Genomic DNA, 7583 nt, shown 5'->3' on the forward strand with positions numbered 1-7583 from the left:
GGGAGTTTGGGCATTGCATTATAATGCAGCCAGTATGATTTTTTTAAGCCACCAGGTCCAGGGCTCAAAACATGGTCAGCCATGTGTAAGTCCAACGCCTTAACCACCATCTGCAGGCCAGGATCAATGGTTCTTAAGCTGGAGTCCAAAGATATGCTTTAAGGAGTCCATACACTCCTTAGAGTATATCTGGAAACATGTGGAGGATTTTAAAAATAGATTATATCCATATATTTTATCAAATTCTCAGAGAAATTTGTGACTAAGAAAAGATTTAAGAATTTTACATATAAGATGGAAGTAAAACAGCACAGCCACAATCTCAAAAGCTGAGTGGGAGGGGGGTAAAATGGGTTAAGTTTCAAAGAATTTCCGCCTTTGGGCTGCAGACGGTGAAACAACTAAAATAAACAGAGGGTATATGGGATCGTGATAAAATACATGATTAAACAGAATGGGCACTAATTGGCAATATTTGCTTGCAGACAAATTGAAACTTGGAAAGCAGATTAGCAAAGTAGCCACATTTTATGACCTATGATCTTATTAGACATAGCGCCATTTACTCTCCCACGTTTGTAGAAAGCATCTTCCTCAAACCAGTACTTCAAAGCCACAGGCCCTTTTTTCTTTCTTTCTTTTTTTTTCATTTTACCTCTAACTCAGACTAATTATAAAGAAATTAATATTTTATCATCTTTCTTATGATAACCTAAGGCTATTAAATTTTGGTGTCAGAGCCATTATTTAATTCCATCATTAAAACATACTATTAAAAATGACTTTCTTCATCCACAAAAATGCACATGAGTATTTGTTAAAATTTCATGATATTATAACTATGAAACAGAACCAGACACATTGAGATACAACTCAAAAGGATGAATCCCCCAGTCACACTGATTAGGATTCTTCTTTCCTTGTGGTTGCTTTTAATTAGTTTGTACCAAGCTAAACTTGGCCTGAAATCTCCTGTTTTACCTTTGTCTAAAGAAAACCACTCATATTTCTCTGTAGCACAGCAGTACTCTTGGGTATTCTACAGAACCACAGATGTCCTGTAACCAAATGTCAGGCCAAAACATTGTCATAGAGCATCTTTCTCCCTGTGCTGAGAATCCTCTGAGGGTTAAGTTGGTGTGTCCCACAAGGGAACATCTGTTCTTTCTTACCTTTAATAAACAATCAGTAGCTTGGATAAGGGCTGGAAGCATTCTACAAAACAAGGGCAAAACAACAACTAATGTTTGGAAAGTTTTCCATACTGAGCTAAATAAAGAAAGTAGTTTAGAAGCATTCATCTTCCATTAAGTGTGCTCCCCAGCTTCATTGGCCATGAACTTGTGGAGACCATAAGATGGCATAATGGTTATGTAGCTGGACTCCCATTTAGTCTACCACAATTCGAGTCCTGGACCCAGAAACTCATGCTGGTGCATGTGAATGCATGATCAGGATCCTCAGAGAAGAACGGAGGAGAAAGGATTGCAGAGTGGTCATGCCCGGGGGAGGGGGGTGATTTCTCACTTCTGTCTCTCTGTCTCTCAGGACATCCACCCACAGTAAAAATCTCTTTAAAAAAAGAACTTGCGTGGATAATGGTAACTATATCCTCTTACCAGTTTGGGTTCCATTTCATCAACTGTATTTGTTCACAATGGAAAACGGTTTCTTTACCCCTTTATATCTTTACTATTAGATGGGAAAATGATTACCTTGATATGCTTCTTTTTTTAATAATAGTTACACTTTATTTGTTGACTCTGTGCTCCTGACAATGCTAAGTGCTTGATGTGGGTTGGGTTCACTTAAATCTACACTCTTATGAGATATGTTTGTGCCAATTTAACAATTGAATTATATGTGCCTGGATATTTGGTTACACATTATTCTGGTGTGCCTATTGGAATGTTTCTGGATGAGATTAACATATGAATCTGAAGATTTGGTAAACCATATTTCCCTTCCCAATGTGAGTGGGCCTCATTCAATCTGTTGAAACCCGGAATAGAATAAAATATAATTTTTCTCTCTCTTGCTATTTTCAAGTTGGGACATGAGTCTTCTGTGTTCAGTGGAAATTGTATCATTGGCTTTTCTGAGTCTCAGGCCTTTTGAGCTGGAGTACACAACTTGTTCTCCAGGTCTCCTGCTTGCAGACGGAAGATGATACAACTTCTCAGTCCCATAATCTTGATATCCAAGCTCCTTATAATAAATCTTATTTATTATATCAGATAATTTATTAAAAGTAAATGATTTATTATAAGGAATTGACTGCCATTATTATGAGGAACCAAGAGATGCACCCCCCACACACACACACAGCATTTATATTCTTTTATGTATATATAAAATCATTTTCCCATCTAGGAGTAAAGACGTTATCTTTTATTGAGCAATGAACTATAAACACTAGCTTTCTACTAATGTGTCTCTTGGAAGAATATTCTAGAATCAAATAACTTTTCCTCAGCCTTCATTATTTAAGAACAAGCTTTATAGGAGTGTATGTCCTATTCTGTTTCTCTGGAGAACCCCAATACAGTGTCATATAGTATTATATTATCTCTATAATATAATAGTATTATAATACAGTATTATTATCACCAATAGTTTCCATTCTACAAATGAGAGAAATTAGCCTCAAAGAGATTCCAAAACAGGCCCCAGAACACCCAGTGAGTAGCTGATCCTGATTTACACCTGGACTTCCTTGACAGAAGACCATGCTCTTAACTACAACTGTACTGTACTGTTTAAACCTGACCTCATGTCTGGAGCCAGCCTCCTATGAGGCTAATAAATTGGTAATTTGACTGTTAGGACCATCCAGTAAAGACATGTGAAAAGGGCTCTAAGTACAATGTTATGAAGGAATATGTAAATAGAGCCCAAATAAAGGAAGCAACAGCACTATTGATGTAGAATAAGTGACTTATTGCAGGAACTTGAACTTATGCAAATGTGGGTACTGGTAAGAAGTCTATGAAAGGCAGATTGACTGTACATCTAATGGTGGGCCTGAAGTATCTGGAGATCAGGGGCTGATACTGGGCGGGGGTGGGGAAACTCGATATAAAGCAGAAGAGAGAAAGGAAAACTAGAATTCACATCGGTTCCTTATCACCTCCAACCTTGATGACACTGGTGATCTGCAAGATATGCCAGCGCTCTTTGGTACAATGCTGCACGTGAACCTGGCTTGGGTCCTGGAGGAACTGAAGGTGGAGATCCACTGCAGTTGCAGAGCTGGCTTAGGTCTCTTGCCAACAAGGTGAGACAGCAGATTGATGACAATGTGTGCGAACTGCAGCAGTACATGGTGACTTCACTGACCTCACTCCTTCACCTCCACTTTCCACATCTCATATAAATTGTCCTTGTGGCCAATCCAGGCCTAGAACCATATGGGAAAGGAAATTGGGGGAGATAAAGTTCTAGAATTGACACAGTATAAAGCATTGTGTGGAACTACGGAAGGGACGGTGTGACTGGACACCTCTGGAACACAATGGGAAAGAAAATTGGGGGAGATAAAGTTCTAGGTTAATTGACACAGTATAAAGCATTGTGTGGAACTACGGAAGGGACGGTGTGACTGGACACCTCTGGAACACATCTCTACTCCTATGTTACCTCTGTCTACTCAGAATCCCTTCCCTTCTTTGCCTTTTGCTAAAGCAATCCCAGTGACTGGGAGTTTCTGACTTCATAAAGCTTATAAACAAGTTTAGACAACTTGAAAAATCAAAATATCAGATCTATACATATGAGTAACTGTTTGAACAGGTTTGTCCTGTGTGAAATTAATTATGTGGACAAATATATTAAAGACATTGATGATCACTGATTCTGTGGTGTCACCATTACCCCTGGAGGTTGATTTCTATCTCTCCATCTCTCTCTGTCTGTCTGGCAAGTGCACATGCCCTGTAGTAAAAATCTCTCTTAAAAAAAAGACTTGTGTGATGAACATAGAAGCAATTGACTAGAACAAGTCAGGTGGGTAGGTTAGCCCAGTTGATAAGAGTATGGTAGTCTGGACATGGAAAGTGATGGTAGAATGGAAAGAAGTAGGTAGATTTCAGAGACACTCAGAAATAAAATCAATAAGATTGGGTGGTGAATAAGTTGTACACAGGGAAGTGTTTCGAAGAATGAGTTCCAAGTACCTGGTTCTTGTGAGTAGAAGAATGAAAGTGTTAGTTATTGAGATACAGCAGAAGAAAGTTTTGTGAGGAAGATCATAAGGCCATCCATGGACATGTTAAGATACCAAATTGGAGAAATTCCTAAGACCCAAATGGAGAGGTCTGCTGGGCAGTTGTATATTACAGGCCTTGAGCTCAAAGGGAGAAATCTTGACTAAAGATAAGAATCCAGGAGTCAAATGTAGTAATTAAAGCAATGGAAATCAAGACATTTTCTTCAAAAAGAAAAGAATAGAGAGTTACTATAATGTATAATATTGTGGACATTTTAAAATCACATTTCATTGAGGGAATATTATCCCCAGTGGAAGACCATGGGGTTGGATATTCTACTCATCCGTAGAACATATGAGACCTAGACTCAATCTGAACTCCTACTCAGGATTTTAACTTTCTTTTTTATCTGCAAGCCAACTTTTTCATGTTCTCATTTCTTGTATTAGCAGTATTCTTTCATGACATCCTCAGCCTGAGATTCCTTGCCATAGTCCTTAAATATTACATAGTTGCTACTAACCACTTCACGGGATTTTTCCTTTGTCCATTTTACAGAGGCCTACCAATTCCCCTAGATTCTTGTTGTCATCAACCTTAACCAGGTGGATTTGGTGTTCAGCACGAAGGGCCTCAACCAACCTGACAGATGTAGGTTTATCACTGTGGGACCCAAGTCCACACAAATGGACTTGGCACTTGTCCAAGGCTCAGGGAATTCCACGGCTATGGCTGTAGATTACAGGTGGAATAGAATCATTTTTTTTAAACTTCTTACATTTTATTTTATTATCATAATCTTTTTATATTACATTGAATCACATATACATTTACAGTGTATTGCATTACATTTTCCCACACAAGTACCATACCTATCAGTCAAGACAAAGACATTGCTATCCACATCATTATCAAATAGCTTTTCATAATTTTTTCAAATTATTATTATTATTATTTATTCTCATTTTTAAAAAACATTCTACCACCATATATCATTTGACTTGTATAAGGAATTTACACAACATGAAATACTTCTCAGACTAGTCCAGTTGAGAATACTATACATATTGGGAACCAGCAGTTAATGTAATGGCTATGTCGCTGGACTCCCACGTAGTCGACCGCGGTTCACGTCCCGGACCTGGTGGCTTAAAACTCATGCCAGGTGCGTGTGCGTGCGTGCCCAAGATCCCGAGAGGAGAATGGAATTTCTTAATCTGATATAATCCCGCTTGTCTATTTTGGGGATTATTGCCTGTCCTTTGAGGGTCTTGCTTACAAAGTCTTTGACTACCCCAATGTCTCCCAGAGTTTCCCCAGTTTTTTCCATCAGTTTTATAGTTTGGGGTCTTAGGTTTAGATCTTTGATCCACTTTGAGTTGATTTTTGTTAATGATGATATATAAGGGCTCAGATTCATCTTTCTGCAGGTGGATACCCAGTTTTTCCAACATCATTTGCTAAAGAGGTTTCCTTTTTCCCACTGGATTGACTGGTACCCTTTGGTATTTATTTCTGGAATCTCTACTCTGTTCCATTGGTTCTCATGTCTATTTTTGTGCCAATACCATGCTGTTCTGATGATCACAACTTTGTAATATATTTTGGGGTCAGGAAGTTAGATGCCATCTACTTCAGTCTTCTTGCACAGGATGACTTTAGCAAAAATGGCATCTTTTATGTTTTCAGACAAGTTCTGATTGTCTTTTCTAGATCTGAGAAGAATGTCTCTTGTAATTTTATAGGGATCACATTAAGCAAGTAGATTAATTAGGGTAGGATTGCCATTTTGATTCTATTGACTCTACCAATCCAGGAACATGGGATGTTCTTCCACTTTTTAGTGTCTTTTTCAATTTCCTTTTTAAGGTTCTCATAGTTTTCCTTGTAGAGGTCTTTGAGTTCCTTGGTTAGTTTTATTCCTAAGTACTTATACTTCTTGTGGCTATGGTAAATGGAATTACATTCTTCAGCTCTGTCTCTGTCTGCTTGTTGTTTGTATATAGAAATGCTATAAATCTTTGTAAGTTAATTTCTGATCCTGCCACTTTACTGGTATTGCATTACATTTTCCCACACAAGTACCATACCTATCAGTCAAGACAAAGACATTGCTATCCACATCATTATCAAATAGCTTTTCATAATTTTTTCAAATTATTATTATTATTATTTATTCTCATTTTTAAAAAACATTCTACCACCATATATCATTTGACTTGTATAAGGAATTTACACAACATGAAATACTTCTCAGACCAGTCCAGTTGATAACTATACATATTGGGAACCAGCAGTTAGTGTAATGGCTATGTCGCTGGACTCCCACGTAGTCGACCGCGGTTCACGTCCCGGACCTGGTGGCTTAAAACTCATGCCGGGTGTGTGTGCGTGCGTGCCCAAGATCCCGAGAGGAGAATGGAATTTCTTAATCTGATATAATCCCGCTTGTCTATTTTGGGGATTATTGCCTGTCCTTTGAGGGTCTTGCTTACAAAGTCTTTGACTACCCCAATGTCTCCCAGAGTTTCCCCAGTTTTTTCCATCAGTTTTATAGTTTGGGGTCTTAGGTTTAGATCTTTGATCCACTTTGAGTTGATTTTTGTTAATGATGATATATAAGGGCTCAGATTCATCTTTCTGCAGGTGGATACCCAGTTTTTCCAACATCATTTGCTAAAGAGGTTTCCTTTTTCCCACTGGATTGACTGGTACCCTTTGGTATTTATTTCTGGAATCTCTACTCTGTTCCATTGGTTCTCATGTCTATTTTTGTGCCAATACCATGCTGTTCTGATGATCACAACTTTGTAATATATTTTGGGGTCAGGAAGTTAGATGCCATCTACTTCAGTCTTCTTGCACAGGATGACTTTAGCAAAAATGGCATCTTTTATGTTTTCAGACAAGTTCTGATTGTCTTTTCTAGATCTGAGAAGAATGTCTCTTGTAATTTTATAGGGATCACATTAAGCAAGTAGATTAATTAGGGTAGGATTGCCATTTTGATTTTATTGACTCTACCAATCCAGGAACATGGGATGTTCTTCCACTTTTTAGTGTCTTTTTCAATTTCCTTTTTAAGGTTCTCATAGTTTTCCTTGTAGAGGTCTTTGAGTTCCTTGGTTAGTTTTATTCCTAAGTACTTATACTTCTTGTGGCTATGGTAAATGGAATTACATTCTTCAGCTCTGTCTCTGTCTGCTTGTTGTTTGTATATAGAAATGCTATAAATCTTTGTAAGTTAATTTCTGATCCTGCCACTTTACTGTATGCATTTATTATTTTGAGAAGTTTTTTTCGTGGATACTATTTGGTCTTCTAGGTATACAATCATGTCATCTGCAAACAGAGATAATTTCAGCTCTTCTTTCC

Source organism: Tupaia chinensis, unplaced genomic scaffold (assembly GCF_000334495.1).
Source record: "Tupaia chinensis unplaced genomic scaffold, TupChi_1.0 Scaffold141014_1, whole genome shotgun sequence".
NCBI classification, from domain to species: Eukaryota; Metazoa; Chordata; class Mammalia; order Scandentia; family Tupaiidae; genus Tupaia; species Tupaia belangeri.